Genomic DNA, 18,232 nt, shown 5'->3' with positions numbered 1-18,232 from the left:
GCTCCAAATCACACAGACCAGGGTCAAGATCAGTGTGAACTCATCTTGAGTGGCAGCAGGCAAACAGATACAATGTGTGCATGAGTGTGGACATGCCCACTCACTCTACAGATGTCTGTGCACATGAGTGTGGGCACACCCACTTTACAGATGTGTGCGCACGTGTGGACACGCCCACTCTACAGATGTGTGTGCACGAGTGTGGGCACGCCCACTCGCCCTCAGCTCCGCCCCCTGGGAGTGACCGCTCTGGGCAGCCCTGGGCCGAGGGTGCACACCGCCTCTGCCGCAGGAGGCAGCACCGCTGGACGTGCAGCCGGCCCTGACCAGGCGAGGACCTGGCGGACCTCTGTGCTTAGAGCCGGGACAGCAACCATCACTGCTGGGGGTTAGCGGAGTAACACAGGAGCCTATGAGGCCACACGGACAGACGGGCAAGGAAGGGGCGCCCTTCCCCACAGCACGTGAGCTGGTAAACGGAAGGCAGGCTGGCAGCGAGAGTCACCACCCAAGGACAACTGCAGGGACGCAGACTCAGGAAGCCTCGGTGGGGGTCAGCGGGGGAAGACTTCACCGAGGACGTGAAGGTACATGAAGTCTCCAAACACTCAGCATCCTTCGAGAAGGGCAGGAACCTCGGGAAGAAAGCCCTGTGTGCCACCAACAGTGTGACGGGTGATACCTGGGCCAGGACCCCACTGCAGGGGTGCCTCTTGGCATCAGGTCTGACAGGCCCCTACCAGAACCTGAGCCCCACGGGGGCCCGGCCTCCAGTTCTGCCCACGTGGCCCTCCAAGCCAGTCAGGCGTGTAACCAGCCACTCTCACAAGGGGCCAACGCCCACTGTTGCCCCACCCTGGCCAGGACCTAGGCACCCGTGGTCGCCCCAACTCAGCCATGACCCAGGGGTCCGCAGCACCGGACGGGCACCTCTGGACCACAGGCGGGCGGCGCATGGGGCGGCCCCGGAGGCGCCACTGACGGTCAGGACAGCAGCCTGCACAGGAAGCCTGTGCCTACCTCCTCGAGGCCGTCGTCCCTCCTGCTGCCTCTGCATCGGACGCCGCCGCCTATGGGTGCACCACGCTCACGCCTAGTCCGCCGTGCCCTCCGTGCTCTGGCTCCTCACGTCTGCGCCTTCCTTGCGTCTCTTGCGGTGTTTCCATTTTCTAGCACAGAAATGGCACCTGCTGTTCAAGGCCACGTCACTTATGTGACGTACACGGCCCCGCAGTTACGTTTCTGCTAGAAAGTGTGAAGAGCCCCACGTAGCGAACAGCAGAACGGAGTCGATTAGAAATATTATCAGAAAACACTGGAATATGTGTCAGTAACTGTGCTCGAACCTGCTCTGGAGCTGTCAGAGACGAAATTTTAAAGGAGCTACAGAGCACTGACTTTTTCTATGGCTGCAACAGTCAAAATAAGACAAAGTGTGATTCAAGGTAAGCTTACTCAACTCACACGCGCTGAAAGAAGCAGCTCAAGCTCACACTGCATTACCTGTGCACAGAGCCAGGTCCTCCGCTACATTTTGAAGCCTGTGGAGACACAGGGACGGGGCGTCACCCACACGTGCCGTTCCACGGAGCCTGGACCCCAGACAGGCGGCTTCGGCTGCTCAGGTCAGCAGGTCTCTCCCTTTACCTGCTTGGAACAACAAAATGAAAAGCAAGCTCGGTTGACAGTAAAGCACCCACAGCAACCACGGAGACACGGGCAGGCCCCGAGAGGAGCCTGGCGGCTCGAGGCCCAGGGGCTGGGGGTGGTCGGGAGGTAGGCTGGGGGCTGCCCCCCACGCCCAGGGGCCCAGAGAAGCTCCCGGGGAGGTGGTGGGCTTTGGGTGACCTGGCGGGAGGCTGGGAGAGCAGCCATGTGACTCCTGGGCTGCTTTCACAGTTCCCGCCCTGGAAGGTGTCCCCAGGGCGGCTCACCCGGGGAAGCCACACGAGGACGCCCGCAGGCTCCGCATGGGTTCTGGGCCACCGCAGGGGACAGACACGCCAACGGGCATGTGTGTGTGCAGACGGCGGCGCCAGGGCCGTGGCCAGCGAGCACAGCACGGGGCTGGGGTGAGCGGCAGCAGAGAAGCGGGTGACCAGGCCCCTGTAGGACTTGGCCACCGTCGGGGAGACGGAGCTGAAGGGCCTGGAGCTGGAGTTATTCCTGGAGCTCTGGGGGGGGCGGGGCGCCTGCACTCAGCGTCGCTTAGACGCGGCCAGCGACACAGGCACAGATGCTGCACGCGCGATCTCAGACGTCAGAGAGCAAGGGACACAGATCCCCAGGGCCAACGTTCTCGAGAAGACTGACAGCAAGTGCTAAACGCCATGAGCAGGCACGCTGTCCATTCAGACACTGCAGGTGACAGACAGGACAAACCAGAGCAGAGGAGGAGGCAGGGAGAGCAGGGGTCCAGAACACCTCCCTGAAGTCACAGCTGAGCAACATTAGAGTGTCAGGAATAACTTCGTGCCAACAGAGTTGAAAACTCCTAAGGAATTTGACAAATTGCTTGAAAACAGCTCACCAGAACTGAGGTGAATGGAAACAGAATTGAGAGTTCTAGACCCCTAAGGACGCTGAGCCAGGCGGGTTCCACCAAACCTGTGTGCTGCAGCCCGCCCCAGACAGACCCGCCCGAGCACACAGGTGGTGGTGTTCCCGACTGGGGCTGAGGCTGCACAGCACAGGCCAGGGGGACCCGGGGGACACAGACCACCGACAGCCGCAGCACCGCCTGCAGAGCGCACAAGAGGGGCTCTGTGTAGGAAACGAATGTCGTTTATGACAAAATCTAAAAGGAGAGAGATGCTAAGATCTCCCCAGAGACATGCACTCTCAGCGAGTTAAGAGCAGAAAGAACTTCTCCACCTGAACAAAGCTCTCCATCTAAGAGACAGACACTTCCATCCACTGGAAGGTTTACGCCCGACTGCAGAGCTCTCTTCCCAGCAGGCGCCTGCGGGGAGCAGCTGCGGCCGTGTGTCTCCTGGACGCAGCCGGCAACCAGAGGTCAGCGCCTGGGGGACGCGTGACGGGACAGGTGCTCCAAGACAGCAAGTGCACCGTGAAACTGGGCACTTCAGCGCATGTAAACACCTCCCTGAAAAGCACACTTTACCAAAAGCCTGCCCAACACAAGTGCCACTCCTGGCGGTGAGAATTCTCCCTTACGCCAGGCATCTCTGGGCAAGTATCCCCAGATAGCCGACTCCAGGCGGATGGAGGCCAGATGTGTGAGGCACGACGCAAGGCTGAGAGGACACACCTGCCCCGCCTGGCCGTCACCAGCCCTGCGTCCTGCCGGGCGGCTCCGCTGCTGGGCACTGCACCTCCCACTCTCCCCTTGGCCTTGGCCAAGCCTTGGCCCCCGGGGTCGCGGGCACAGATGTGGGGGGCGGACCCCTGCCCTGACCCCATCTTGCTGACACCTCCTGAGTCTGATGTGTCACGGTGTCCTAAGTGGCAGATCCAATGCCATATGTGTGTACAAAAGATCTTTACTTTTCAAAAATGAAATCAAATGATAATGCAACACTTCAGACAATCGGTTGACCCTCCTTGAGCCAGATGGCCGGGGGCGCCATCCTCTAGCCCCGCGCCCCCTAACACCGGTGCTGGTCGCTGGGCTGTCCCGCGCGGAGCAGCACGGCTGGAGCCCTGACTCCTACCTCTCCCAGGCCGATGGCTAAGACTCGGCGGGGAGAGGCCGGTGAGGACAGCCATGGCCAGCGCCTGGGAGCCTGGCTGGTGACAGTGTCCACTGGTGACTTAAACCTCCCTGAAAGCTCAGCGGGGTCCATGCCAAGACCCATGTCCTCGGGCGCTGAGAGCCTGCCAAGCAGGAGCCGCCATGAGAGCCCGGAGGGCCCTGGGCCCCTGGGCGACAGCCCTTCCCTCCACTGAGCGCGCTCACCCCGACTCCTCGGGGAGAGGGCTCTGGACGCAGGGCCCGGTCCCCCAAGGCTCGTCCTGTCTGCCGCTTCCTTCGCGGATTCAGCTGTGACCTTCGGCTGAAGTGACCCACAGCCCTGAGCGTGAAGAGTACATTCTGTGCCTGCACACCTGGGGCCACCCCTCAGCCTCTCAACGCCCCGGGCCTGCCGGGCCTCCATGTGTCTGCCCAGACAAGCCTGTCTAGGCCGGAGACAGTGAGCGAGGCCTGGCTGCCCCGGGCCTGACCCTGCTGCGGCCCCGGGACACGGTGGCACCTCTACCCCCTTCCCCGGTCCAGGCTGATCCAGGCCCCACCCTCCTGCTTCCCAAGGGCTCTGAGGGTCCCAGCAAGCCCTTCTCATCCGGAACCTTCCACACCTCCCTCCTGACAGAACCTGCCTCCACAGGACCCCCCCATCCCATGACTCAGTCACCCCCCACCCAGCCTTCCGTCCTCGACTCCACCAAGTTCCGGTGACAAGGACATCACCAGCCCTCCAAGATATAAGGCTGTCGCCCACGTGCAGCCCAGCCGACCCCTCCATGCGGCCCCTGCCACCGGGGAAGCAGTAGGGGCCACACAATGGCCTCAGCCCTGCACACTCCAGAAGGGCCAGGCCACATGCCCCACACCTCTCAGGGTCACGCCAGAACTCAGGGGCACTCGTTCCTGCATGAAGAGGCCCTTCTGTCCCAGCATCTCGGACCACTGCCCTGTCCAGACCCCTGTCCACCCGTCTGCAACACCCCCGATGCCACAGCCTGCTTAAGGGGTACTTCCCCACATGATACCCTTGCGTGACACATACATTTATCCCCTTTCCTCCTCCAGGGAAACACATTAGGCTTGCTGCGCTGGATAAAAGTAGTAAACACACTCACTAATCACAACCTGGAATCCTTCACTGAATATAGTTAAGGAAAAAGCCTTCAGTCTTAACCCCCAACACTCACTGCTGCTCGCCATGTGCCGGGCGCTTCCACCATCCTCACTTCCGCCTGACACTGCAAACACACACCCCACCTCCCTTCTACCTGACACTGCAGACACACACCCTCATCCTCACTTCTGCCTGACGCTGCAGACACACACCCTCATCCTCACTTCCTCCTGATGCTGCAGACACACATCCCCATCCTCACTTCCGCCTGACGCTGCAAACACACACCCCACCCTCACTTCCGCCTGACACTGCAGACACACACCCCACCCTCACTTCCTCCTGACACTGTAGAGACACACCCTCATCCTCACTTCTGCCTGACACTGCAGACACACAACCTCATCCTCACTTCCTCCTGACAGTGCAGACACACACCCCCACCCTCACTTCCGCCTGACACTGCAGACACACACCCCACCCTCACTTCCTCCTGACACTGTAGAGACACACCCTCATCCTCACTTCTGCCTGACACTGCAGACACACAACCTCATCCTCACTTCCTCCTGACAGTGCAGACACACACCCCCACCCTCACTTCCGCCTGACACTGCAGACACACACCCCACCCTCACTTCCACCTGACACTGCAGACACACACCCTCATCCTCACTTCCGCCTGACACTGCAGACACACACCCTCATCCTCACTTCTGCCTGAAACTGCAGACACACATCCCCATCCTCACTTCCGCCTGACACTGCAGACACACACCCTCATCCTCACTTCCGCCTGACACTGCAGACACACACCCTCATCCTCACTTCCGCCTGACACTGCAGACACACATCCCCATCCTCACTTCCGCCTGACGCTGCAGACACACACCCTCATCCTCACTTCCGCCTGACGCTGCAGACACACACCCTCATCCTCACTTCTGCCTGACACTGCAGACACACACCCTCATCCTCACTTCTGCCTGACGCTGCAGACACACACCCTCATCCTCACTTCCTCCTGACAGTGCAGACACACACCCCCACCCTCACTTCCGCCTGACACTGCAGACACACACCCCACCCTCACTTCCACCTGACACTGCAGACACACACCCTCATCCTCACTTCCGCCTGACACTGCAGACACACACCCTCATCCTCACTTCTGCCTGACACTGCAGACACACACCCTCATCCTCACTTCCGCCTGACAGTGCAGACACACACCCCACCCTCACTTCCACCTGACACTGTAGAGACACACCCTCATCCTCACTTCCACCAACAATGCAGACCCACACCCTCATCCTCACTTCTGCCTGAAACTGCAGACACACACCCTCATCCTCACTTCCGCCTGACGCTGCAGACACACACCCTCATCCTCACTTCCTCCTGACAGTGCAGACACACACCCCACCCTCACTTCCACCTGACACTGTAGAGACACACCCTCATCCTCACTTCCACCAACAATGCAGACACACACCCTCATCCTCACTTCTGCCTGACACTGCAGACACACACCCTCATCCTCACTTCCTCCTGACAGTGCAGACACACACCCCTACCCTCACTTCCGCCTGACACTGCAGACACACACCCCACCCTCACTTCCACCTGACACTGTAGAGACACACCCTCATCCTCACTTCCACCAACAATGCAGACACACACCCTCATCCTCACTTCTGCCTGACACTGCAGACACCCTAACCCTCATCCTCACTTCCACCAACAATGCAGACACACACCCCCACCCTCACTTCCGCCTGACACTGCAGACACACACCCCACCCTCACTTCCATCTGACACTGCAGAGACACACCCTCATCCTCACTTCCACCAACAACGCAAACACACACCCTCATCCTCACTTCTGCCTGACACTGCAAACACACACCCTCATCCTCACTTTCACCTGACACTGCAAATACATACACCCTCATCCTCACTTCCACCGACATTGCAAACACACACCCCCTCATCCACACTTACACGCGTCCTCAGACCCTCAGCTACAAACTGCGAGGATGCCTTCCAGCACCAGTCACAGAGAACCACAGCCTCCCGAGAACCAGGCACAGTCTGGGCTCTCAGACTGGCTGTGGCTAGGTGTGACCAGGTGTTCCCACAGCTCCTCCTGGAGGCTCTGGCCACAGCCAGTCCCCGCTCCCTGCCCTCATGACCCTCAAAAAAGAACCACCTCCCCATACAAGCCCACCCTGGTCATGCTTCCTTCTATCAACATATCTTATGAGAACCTTTCTGTTTTCGATTTATTTTGGGGTTAGTGCCGCTAAGCTATATTTTCCTAGGAAACAGGTCATCAAATTTATTGTCACAGAATTGCTCAGAGTAGCCTGAAAACGTATTAAACAGCTTCACTGGGGGATGTCTGACAAGTGACACATGCCTTAAAGGGACCCCAGGGCCCTGGCTCTGGACGCTGTGTAGACAGGGCCAGGCAGCCTCCTGAGACTCACCGAGCGGCCACGTGGACGGGCAGCTCACCCCTTCTGTTCTGAGTGGTGCCTACCCTGACTCTCAGCCCCCTTGCCTGTAGACAGACATCTGCCTCTGTCCCTCAGGGCTGCGGGAAAGAGGGTGCCGTGAAGAGTGGTGGCCACAGCTCTGTGTGGATGGCCCGCTGGGGAAACACCCACTGAGGAGGTCACCTGTGTCCACCTGCCCCATCTGAGCCTCTGTTGCCCTGGGGGCCATTCTTCTGCCCCTTCAGTTCATCCTCACCCCAACACCAGAGCCCCCACCAGTCTCTATGCCCACAGGCCTGCCCTGGACATCACTGTGGTTCCCGGATGGACGGCGGAGCCAACAGGACAGCCCCCAGGCATCTGTACCATCAATTCTTTCTCCACAGACACGTCTGACAACTTCAGAAAAGCAAACCCGAGACCCCTGAAAAACCAACTGCAGAAGCCCGACTGCGGACAAGCCGAGCCCTCCCCCACGCTCCCCGTCCACGTCAGCTCCTCCATCCATGTTGGGGCCTATCTGTGTCCACTCAGCCCACCTCAGCTCCGTCCGCCGTGGCCTCGCCCACCTCTCGGCTCTGTACATGCCTGGCAATCCATCCTCAAGGGGCCATCAGAGACCAGCAAGACTCCGGGACAGGCCACCCAAGCTCAAGCCTGAACCCATTTGCCGTCTTGTCCCCCTGCTGTCAGCTTCTCAGGGTCTGTGCCCCGCGACCCCACAGGGGTGAGTCCCTCACCACAGTGCACCATGTCCAGCAGGGAGCCCGCCCCAGAGCCGGTGTCCAGTCAGCCGGAGGTACTCCTGACGTCCTCGAAAAACTCCAGGAAACCTATCTGTTTATTTTCACGCAGAGCTGACAAAGTGTGGGCCCTGCTCCCTGCACATGCCCTCTTCTCCTGACCAGCCACGCCAAGCGGAGTCCCACGCTCAGCTCCCGCCCCTCCGCCTGGGGGAGCTGGCCAGGCTGCCCGCACCCAGAGGCCCCGGCCGTGCCTGGGAAGAGCTCTGCGCTCTGCTGGGCCCCCCGGGGCCTTCTCCCCGTGGCTGGCCTGTCCACACCGGGCCCCGGTGACCTCACTCACACACCTGCCGGGCGTCTGCTCTGTTCTGTTCACCAGGCAAGCACGTGTTGGGTCACGGGACCCAAACGCTGTCTGGCGGCAGCAAGGTGTCTGCAGGAGCCCTGGAGGACAGGCGGCCTGGGGCTGTGCACTCACAGTGGCCCTGCTCGCCCAGGTCGTCCACGCCAGCTGCGCCCCTCTCAGAGTGGCTCAGGGGACCTCCAGTGTGAAGTCCTGCGAAGCTCAGGGCGCTCCACAGTCCCCATGGGCCCCCGCTGTTCTAGGACACTCCACGTGCAGTCCCGCCTGGGGTCCTTGCGGGACTGTACTCTTAGCCGGAATATTCCTGCCCTGGGGCCCACTTGCTGGCTCACTCCCAGCAAGTCTTGTCTCAAGCGTCCCCTCCCCAGTGAGCTCTGAGACCATCCTAAGGTCCACACCCACACGAATGACTCTGAGCCTTCCCCCTCCTACCCTTAACTGACAACTTTGTTATCACTCGCACCTAGATTACACTGTCAGGCAGTGACTGGGAACGCTGAAAATTCAACAGACCAGCTATATGACAAAATTGAGAAAATCTGTCCGAAGGGTATAAAAGACGAGAAATAGAAGAAATGCCACGTCCAATCAACAGGTGCTCCAGAAAAGGGAAACAGACAAGATGCTCTGACAGTCTGGAGCCGGGCTGGGAGCACACACGTTCCTGGGTCATCCACGCACTCATTCATAGGCAACACTTCATAACCTGGAGAAAATGATCTGCATGTCTCCCCAGCTGGGAGATTTGCATGTCGTCCCCTCAGACAACAAGGGACCTGGTGCCGCCCACATCCACGCGGGTCCCCAAACCTGAAGACATCAGGGCGCGAGGGAGAGTCCTGAAGGTTCTGGGGCAGGAGGAGCCTGGAGGAGGGATCGCCTGCACCAGCCTCCTCACCTGCAGCGCCCGACTCCAAGGAGTCCAATTAAAGACACCTGGGACATATGATTCTACATCCAGCCAGACAACTGACCCAGCAGACTGGCAGAGGCCTCAGGAAACATGCTCAGACACCCATTCACAGGACGCCCTGAAGCACATGATGAGCCAGCAGGCGCTCACGTGTCAGCACAGGTGCAGGGAGTGCTGGGGCGCTGGCAGGCCGGCCGCTCTGGCTGTGACCGAGGAAGGACGTGTGGAGAGACGTCTCCACTCTGACCTGGGCGGGGGGTGCCGGGCAGGCAGGGGCAGGGGCTCCACAAGCCCAGCATAAGGCCTCCAGCCGGGACCAGGCACAGGGACAGAGGACCAAGGAGGGCGCAGGGCGCAGGCCGGACCCTTGAGAACGTGGGCCAGGAGAGGGACAGCAGGCAAAGTGAGGCAGGAGGGAAGTCCGGCCAGAGACCAGACTTGACTCACAGCCTCACCTACTTCCCACTCGGGTCCACGCTTCGGAGAAGCACAGAAAACAGAGAAAGGGCTGAGGGACCCCAAGATGCCGCTGGCGGGCAGCTGGCTGCAAACCCTGCCCAGGAGCAGACACGTGACCCCTCCCCCAAAAACACCGGCTCAGGCAGAACCAGGGAGCCAGGCCGGGCTCCCCACAGGGTCTCAGAACTGTGCCTCAACACGACTCCTTGTCACCCCCACCCACGTCTGAGTTACAACAGCCGGCCAGCCTGCCCATGGTTGCTGGGAAGCCCCAGGGAGGACACCGCCTCACTCGGTTCGCAGGTGCCCCTGGTGAGCCACACCAGACAGGGGACTCAGGGGCTGAGACCCTGGGAGCCTTGGAAGGGAGGGGAAGGGGGGTTTGCATCTGGGGAGTATGAATTTCGGGGGGCCAGAGGGAAGACTTTGAAAGGCAGAATTCTGAGATGGTCGCAAGGTCCTGGGCCCTACCGGACACACACCTCTGCCCTAATTATCCCACCTATCGCTGTAAAGGGGTTTTTGAAGATGTAATTAAGGTCTCAAATCAGCTGACCTTACAACAGGGCAAGTATCCAGCAGCCTGACCAAACTGCACAGTCTTTCAGAGCCGAGTTTTCTCAGCTAGTGGCAGAAGAGCAGACCACAGCAGAACACAACATGCTGAGGGCCCATGGCCCTCAGGCAAAGGACCACGGGGCCTCGGGGCCAGGGCGGGCCTGCCAGTGAGTCCCTGACAAGGGCCACGCTCATACACCGACCTCGGCCCGGGGCCCTGGGCAGCGGAGTCAGCCTCGTGCTGCCGGACTTCTGACCCATGGAGCCGTGACACATAAGTGGGTGCCCTTTCAAGCCACTAAGTTTGTGGCAATTCATTTTCCAGCAGTAGAAAATGAGACAACAGGGTTTGCAGAAATGAAAGTTGCTAGCTTCTAAAGAAAGGGCGTTTCCCAAACACGTGAAAAACAAAGCAGCCACCACTTCTGGAAATACTCTCATTCGGCACCTATTCTCCCAGCTCCAGAGACAAGAATCAGGTTAATAAGCAAGTGGAAGAGGCGAGAACCCCTTGGAATGGACTGAACTAGGCCCCTCAAGCTCACGTGTTAAAGCCCCAACCCCGTCTCCACACACGGGGCCTCTGCGAGGCTGACTCATGAGTTGGGGCTGACGGGTGAGCACCCTGCCGGGAAGGAGCCAGCCTGCTACCAGTCTGTCTGTGAGGGCGAGAAGGCCCGTCCAGGCCAGGAACCAAGCCCACTGGCACCCTGAACCTGGACCTCAGCCTCCCTGGACCACCCTATCTGTGGGGTCTCGTCCCGGCAGCGGTACGGAGACCCCGTCTCCCAGCTCCTTCTCAGGGCAGCTAGTGTGAAGCAGGGAAGACGACTGCCTCCCGCAGTTCCCGTCTCCAGGGTACGGAGGAAGTTATTCCACCCAGAGGAAACGCTACTCCAAAGCAGAACTCATATTTCCCCTGACAATTTCAAGAACTTTCCACCCACTAAACCTTTCATAAAGTCTGCTAAGAGCAACAGAGCTGACCCGAGTGGGACTCGCCACCGCGCGTGTGTGAGGGTGACAAAACGGCCCCGGACACCTCTCAGACACAGAGAGGGTGGCGGAGGCAGCCCCCCGGGCAAGAGCGGGTGCCGCTCCCAGGACAGAGCTCGGCTCCTCTGGGCTCCCCGGAGCCTCGGCCCAGCGCCCGGGGCACAGGGGTGACGGCAGTGCTGAGTGCGGGACGCGCAGCCTACCAGCACAGCATGAAGTCCCCACAGCCCCCATGAGGCATCTGCCAACCCAGGAGGGGCGCAGCCCGCTCTGCCCTCGGGGTAAACAGGGGGCACACACAGAGGTGGGCGGCACCCTGAGTGAGCCATCAGAAAAACTCACAAGTGATGGGTGGCCTGGAGAAGTCTGTGCTGTGGGGAGCCCGAAAGGGTGGGAGAACCCCAGTGCCATGCGGGGAATCACCTGCCTCCCAGACGGAAATGTTCAGGAAGACCTTCCTGAGCCACCCGGGGAGAGCTGAGAGTGGACAGGAAATGAGCCAGTACGTGGAGTGAGCGTCCACTTCTCAGTGTGACCACGACGTTGCCGTTATGTGGAGACCATCTTCTTACCAGCGTCACGTGATGTGAATCACCAAGGAACGAGGCAGATGGTCTGCAGCTACTTCAGATGATTCAACAATAACTGTGTGTTTAGGGAAACCAATAAGCATATGTGGCGAAACACACGTAATCGCTGGGTCTCGGGTTCGGGCAGCAGGGTGCTGTGCTGTGTGTGCTGGGCTTAGTCACTCAGTCGTGTCTGACTCTTTGCGACCCCATGGACTGCAGCCCGCCAGGCTCCTCTGTCCATGGGGATTCTCCAGGCAAGAACACTGGAGTGGGTTGCCATGCCCTCCTCCAGGGGATCTTCCCAACCCAGGGATCGAACCCAGGTCTCCTGCATTGCAGGCGGATTCTTTACCGTCTGACCCATCAGACGATTCAACAATAAATGTGTTTAGAGAAACTGATAAGCAAATGTGGCAAAACACACATAATTGTTGAGTCTAGGGTTAGGGTAGAAGGGTGCTCATTGTCTAATTCGTTTTTTCTTCCTCAGAAACTCTGGTAAAAAACTAAAAGGGGCTTTGCTGGTGGCTCAGTGGTAAAGAATCTATCTGCCACCGCAGGAGAGATGGGTTTGATCCTTGATCCAGGAGGATTCCACACGCCCTGGAGCAACTAAGCCTGTGTGCCACAACTGCCGCGCCTGTGCTCTAGAGATGACGCTCCACAACGAGAGGTCCCCGCACTGAGAAGCCCGCGCCCCACAACAGGAGAGGGGCCCTCAATCTCCACTATTAGAGAGCGGCCCCTGCTCACAACCAGAGAACAGCTTGCGCAGCAACAAAGACCCAGTACAGCCATACGTAAATAAGCAATTTTTTTTTTACAGTAAAACTAAATTACTTAAAAGCGGAAGAGGCTGACCCTTCTCGGTCCCTCACCACCTGTGACTGCACCCCATGCCTGCGTGTCCTCACCAGGCAGCCACGGGTGAGCAGGTCGTCCTGGGTGATCCATGGAAGGCGTTAATGCATACAACAGCTCCAGAACAGGGCCGTAGAAGGGAGCAGGTCAGCTTTTAGTTAGCTGAGCACCTTCTACGCGCCAGGCCCTGCTGAGAATCAGCAAACATAGCAGCTGACAAGACCCCCCCAACCAAACCCGGTGGGCCGCCAAGAGACGCACAGAGGACCCACAAGTTGGCCAGGAACTTCAGGGAGGTCTGTGGACACCTTCCTACTCTTTGCTTTTTCGTGTCAAACACCTGGAATTTGCTGTTAGTGTGGCAAAGTCCAGCAAATATTGATGCGTTTGCAAAAAAAAAAAAAATCCTGTTAACCTCCACTCTCTAAATTCGCCTAAGCATTAGAAGTTCTCTTCAAAAAAATAAAATAAGCCTAATAACTAGTTTTTGAAGACAGTCTAGTTACTTTTAAAATACCTCACTTTTTTAAAACAGTGAAAAACTATCAACTTGTAGAACTGAAGAACAGTTCCATTTTTTGAAGCATAATAAATTGTGCAGCATTTTTGCAACAGCAAGTATCAGAAAGGTAGTAAGAAACTGTCCTCAAACCTCAACATAGTGCAAAAAAAAGAAAATTAACTTTCAACTTCAAATTCGATTCTGACCATTAACCAAATAAAACTATGAAATAACAAATCCTATCATTCAGTAAATTAAAGAGTAATAGTATAGGCTAACACAAACTTTGTTTATAACCCAAATAAGTAAGTGTAATCACTGGAAAGGACCCTGCTTCACCCCAGCAAGGTGGAAACCTAGCGGGTCCAGAGAGCAGGGTGGTAGGAGAGGACACCCCCTCCATGTGGTGACCAGTCAAGGGCAGTGGGCCCCGTGTGGGTGCCCTTCACAGCCGTCACAGTCCTGCAGCGCTGCCCCGGCACCAGGAAGTCAAGGTACCAGGGTCCAGGTGTGGGAGGGGAGGTGTGGGCTGAGAACCAGGCCCCAGCACACAGGTTCTTGGAGCACTCTTCCCTTCGAGGGTCAAATATGCAAAACATCTTGGACCTCACACTTCAAAAATGTCTTAGAAACATCAGTTTATAATTCCCAGAGCAAAATAACTGGCAGGAATCAAAGCTCTAGAAACAACTAAAATCACTGCACTTGAAGCTTCAAACTCCACATCTCTGACACAATACCTACAGGTTACCTGTGTGTGGGGCGGGGGCTTAAGGTTTGCTGCAAGTGTCCTAGGCTAACTCCTAAACATCTTTCCTACTTGTAATTTCTCTCCCATCATGCGCACGCTCCAGCATCACTCCATCAGCACAGTGGTGACATCAGAGCAACCTGTGTAACTCAAGAGACAGCTGAGCCGCTGCACCCTCGGGCTGACCTCACTGCTCTGCGCAGTCCTGTTCACTCACCCTGCAGGGCACTTCTCAGGAGCCAACACCCAATGGAGGCCAGGCATTAGGATGGCCCGGCTGCCCCCAGCCCCTCCCAGGAATCACCTGTGGCGTTCCTCCTGCTCAAGCATGGGCAGGGCCTGGTAACTGGGTTCTAACAAAGAACATGGCAAAAGGGATGGGATATCCCAGCCAATATCAGGCCATGAACACTGTGGCCTGCTCACTCTCCCATTCAGTCACTGGCTCCCTAGAGCTGCCCTGTGGATGTCTCCAGCGAGCAGCCTGGAAGCAGATGCCCCAGCTGAGCCTGCAGACAGATGCCACAGCCCCAGCCACCACCCCGTCTGCAGCCTCTGAGACTCTCGAGGCTAGCTGAGCCTACAGACAGATGCCACAGCCCCAGCCAGCACCCTGTCTGCAGCCTCTGAGACTCTCGAGGCTGCGGACACAGCTAAGCTGTGCCTAGACTCCTGACCTCAGACAGTGAGATGACTGATGTGGTTTTAAGGCACACTACATTTTGGAGTAACCTGCAGGACAATAATATATAAATAATATAACCATCCAGTGCTATCACACCTTCAAAAATCCAAAAATGAGAAAATAAAGAGCCTAATCAAACTTGAATGCCCAGTTTCACAAGTCTTTTCCAAAACTTCAAAGAAAATTAAGTTTTTTAGAAAGTGTATGTTTAAACAAACGAACAAAATCAGAAGTAAGCACTGAGCAAGAAGGTCCCAAGCGTGGTTACGTCTGACAAATAAAAGTTTCTAGGCTGGACTATTCATGGACTCCATTTAAGATTAAGTCCTATGAAATGTCACACTGAAAATTCAAAGGGGGTTTCTCCTAAGTAACCAAGAAGAGAAGTTATGGCACAAAATGAAACAGTGAACTGATCATTCAAGCGTCTCCCTTGGGTTTTAGACTCACGCCCCATCCTAACACAGGGCAACCTCTCTGAATGTTCTCCTGCCTCTTGTCCACACAGTGAACGCACTGCACGCTGGTCTCATGCCAGGCAGACAGTGCCCACCTCGGCAGCCTCATGTACTGGACACACTGGAGCCTTTCCCCAGCCCAAAGGCAGCACGTCTCCATTCCTACTTTCAAAGTAAAGGACACTGTGGGCAAGATCCGGGTGAGGTCAGATGGTAATGTTTTGGAGAAGCAGAGCCCCCACCCCAGGGTCTCTTCCTGGACTGGAAAAGGTGCCTGATGGCTCACCTGACAAACACTGGACCAATGGCCCCCAAACCCTTCCCGCAACCCACATGGCCATTTGGATCCCATCCCTCCTGGAAATTCCTGGACACTGAAAACACCTCCAGCCCTAGAGAATGGGGCCCTTTTGGTGACATCACCGGAGGGCGGGGAGGGTAGAAGTGATCGAAGGTGCCTGACACTGACCACAGAGTCCAGGTAAGGAAATGACAGCCCTGGAGCAGAGACTGGGAGAACAGGGTAGGGGACAGCTTCCTGGGTCTGGGGAGGGGCACCCTGCTGGCTCGGGGCATGGAGCCAGTGTGGAGTAGGGGCTCCATCAGTCTCAACCCAGTCTAACCCCAGGAACCAGTCCAGGCAGCAACTGCTGAAGGTCAGGTTTGTAGGGCCCAGGTGCCTCACAGAGAGGGCTGGTTTGCACCTGTGCGGCTTACGTGCCCAGGATCCCTGATGCTCCAGACCTTTATAGTAGGTGGGGTCCAGCTGAGTGAGCTGAGTGGATTCCGGGCACTCTGGAAACTGCCCCACGGCCCAGGCCCCTGGGGGTCCAACCTAGGGTCCCAGCACTCCTCAGAGACCACCCTTGAGGCCTGGGTGCTTCTCAGTGACTCATTCAAGAGTCGCAGCCTTCCTGGGGGCCTGTCTCCAAGTTTCAGCTCTCATCACAGTCCCAGTCCTGTCTGAGACCCAGCCTTCTTCAGGACTGCCCAGCGTCCAACTCTCCTTCACGACCTACCTGGGTCATCCCTGCAGTCTGTCACAAGACAGAGCCCTCCACGTGGCACAGCCCCAGGGTCTGGGCTCCTGGGAAGGACGGGCTGTCCCCGGGTCCCAGAAGTGCTCACAGGACAGTTTCGAAATCCTGGCCCTACTGGAGACCAGTCCTGGGGTCTCAGTCCTCTCTAGTGGGTTTACTCAAGCCCTGATCTTTCCACGGGCCAGTCCTGGGGTCCAGACCGCCCCCAGGTGACCCATCCTAAGGTCCACAGCTCCTCAGTGACTTGTCCCAGTCCCAACTGTTCCTAAGTCCTGGCCACCCTCGGCGACCTGTCTCACGGTCCAGCTGATTCTTGCTGAGTCTGACGGTCCCAGCTCTCCTCCATGACCCACATCGGGGTTGGGCTCTCCTAGGAGACCTGTCTTGGCGTCCAGTACTCCCTAGTCTTTTCTCAGTGGGTCCTAGGGTCCAGTCCTCCCTGATAACCCACCCTGGGGTGAGATCCTCTGCACTGGCCCGTCCAGGGGTCCGGTCCTCCCTGGTCCCTCCCTGGCGACCCGTCCTGGGGTCCAGTCCTCCCTGGTTCCTCCCTGGCGACCCGTCCAGGAGTCCGGTCCTCCCTGGCCCCTCTGCGCTGGCCCGTCCTGGGGTCTGGTCCTCCCTGGTCCCTCCCTGGCGACCCGTCCAGGAGTCCGGTCCTCCCTGGCCCCTCTGCGCTGGCCTGTCCAGGGGTCCGGTCCTCCCTGGCCCCTCTGCGCTGGCCTGTCCTGGGGTCCGGTCCTCCCTGGTCCCTCCCTGGCGACCCGTCCAGGAGTCCAGTCCTCCCTGGCCCCTCTGCGCTGGCCCGTCCAGGGGTCCGGTCCTCCCTGGCCACTCTGCGCTGACCCGTCCAGGAGTCCAGTCCTCCCTGGCCCCTCTGCGCCGGCCTGTCCTGGGGTCCGGTCCTCCCTGGCCCCTCTGCGCTGGCCTGTCCAGGGGTCTGGTCCCCCTCAGTGGCTGGTCCTGGGATCCAGTCATCCCCGGTCGCTCCCCGAAGACCCGTCCCGAGGTCGGGCCCTGCCCGAGGTCCGGCCCGGGCCTGGGCCTACCGAGCAGAGTAGGGGCGCCGCAGGCCGGGCCGACGAGGGTGCAGGGGCGCGGGCCGGGGTTCGGAGCCTTCCGGGCCCGGACACGGGCCGAGGCCGCGGCCTGTGGAGCGGGCGCCACGGGCCAGGCCAGGCGGGGCGCGGACTCACTGACCTGCCGTCTCAGCTGCGGGCGAGCTGGACGCACGCGGGGGCAGAGCGGGCAGGGGGAGGGGGCGCCGCTCCCTCCGGGTCCCCACCAAGAGCCGGAGAAAAAAACCCGTCCGGAGTTTAAAACAAAGAGGCGGAAATGCCCGAGCGGAGCCGACCGCAGAGTCGGGGGCGCCGCGCCTGGAGCATGCGCGTTGCGCGGCCCGGCTCCCACCCGGCGGCCGGGGCAGGGGCGGGGCCTGTAGGGGGCGGTTCGGGGGCGGGGACAGGGCGGAGCCAGAGGGCGCAGGCGCGTCCGGACTGGGGCGGCTCTGGGGCCTGAAGAGGAGAGGGTTGCCGGCCGCGGAACCCAGGACGAGGGCGTGGTGAGAGGTTGTGGGTGGGGACAGAGGGCGGGGTCAGAGGGAGCCTGGGGGCCGGGCTCCTTGCAGAGACCAAGCCCGGTGCGTGAGACGCTCCAGAGGCTGGGGAGGCGGGGCCAGAGATGGGGCGGGGCCTGGGGGCGGGGCGGGGCCGAGGGCGGGGCGGGGGCGGGGCGGGGGCGGGGCGGCGCAGGGCGAGGCGGGGCTGGGCCGGCGGGCGCAGCGCGGGGCGGAGGCGCACCTTGCGGAACCTCGGATCCTGCAGGCAGCAGGCGTTAGGACCCCGCCCCCAGACCTGGGGTTTCCTCCGAGGGAGGCAGTCTCATCCTGGCATTCTTGTTTTCTTGGGAATCAGCTTCAGGCAGGAACGGGGGCGCCGCGGACAGGCAGAAACCCTACCTCTGGGCTCCCAGACAGTAGGCAGCAAGGCTGACCCCGCCACCCGTCCAT

General features: G+C 59.1%; 1 long non-coding RNA gene across 1 annotated transcript; it reads right to left on the bottom strand.

Moving 5' to 3' along the window:
* Positions 1-1,025: 1,025 nt before the first annotated feature.
* LOC139033413 (uncharacterized) lies at positions 1,026-17,649 on the bottom strand. The gene is made up of 3 exons (XR_011485981.1): positions 17,425-17,649; positions 1,504-1,647; positions 1,026-1,169 (listed from the first exon to the last, which is right to left on the bottom strand). It is a non-coding gene; the product is annotated as an uncharacterized lncRNA (long non-coding RNA).
* Positions 17,650-18,232: the final 583 nt, after the last annotated feature.

This window comes from Odocoileus virginianus, unplaced genomic scaffold (genome assembly GCF_023699985.2).
Source record: "Odocoileus virginianus isolate 20LAN1187 ecotype Illinois unplaced genomic scaffold, Ovbor_1.2 Unplaced_Scaffold_5, whole genome shotgun sequence".
Taxonomy (NCBI): Eukaryota; Metazoa; Chordata; class Mammalia; order Artiodactyla; family Cervidae; genus Odocoileus; species Odocoileus virginianus.
This window is presented reverse-complemented; position numbering and strand designations above follow the sequence as displayed.